Genomic DNA, 593 nt, shown 5'->3' on the forward strand with positions numbered 1-593 from the left:
AGATGAGTATCGGTTATAAGCGAGCATATTCGAAACTTGAAAACGGTGGACGCAATGAACAGTAAATGTGCAGAAATTTTCTGCACACAAAAGTACTGCAGCCAAACAGATTTTTGGGTCGACTTTAAACGATCATAACTCCTTGTAAAAAATGAACTGTGTGAGCTGCTATATATCTATGAGAAGCCCTGAGAGTCTTCTTTCTCATGCAATTTGTTTCACCCAAATCCATTGCTGGAGCAAAGAGTTATGGTCGATTTACTTTAACCTATCAAAACAGTCCACCATGGACAGATTCAGATTTACTTAAATTTTAAGGGCAATATGGTCATTTTCCATCACCTCATGGACGAAAATTGGTCATTATATACATATACTTAGCCTCATATCCATTATTTATCATCCAAATTATTGAAGAATAAGAAACTCTAGCCTAAGTTCAACTCCAATTATCTTGTGATTCAACCGTAGAAAACCCAAATTGATTCCGTAGTTGTGTTCACCGTCTCGAGGGCTTTGAGAAGCACCCCTTATTTGTGCCAACAGGACTTCGAAATCAAAAGGGCCATTTTATGGTAAGGATGTAAATTATG

This window comes from Capsicum annuum, chromosome 4 (genome assembly GCF_002878395.1).
Source record: "Capsicum annuum cultivar UCD-10X-F1 chromosome 4, UCD10Xv1.1, whole genome shotgun sequence".
Classification (NCBI taxonomy): domain Eukaryota; kingdom Viridiplantae; phylum Streptophyta; class Magnoliopsida; order Solanales; family Solanaceae; genus Capsicum; species Capsicum annuum.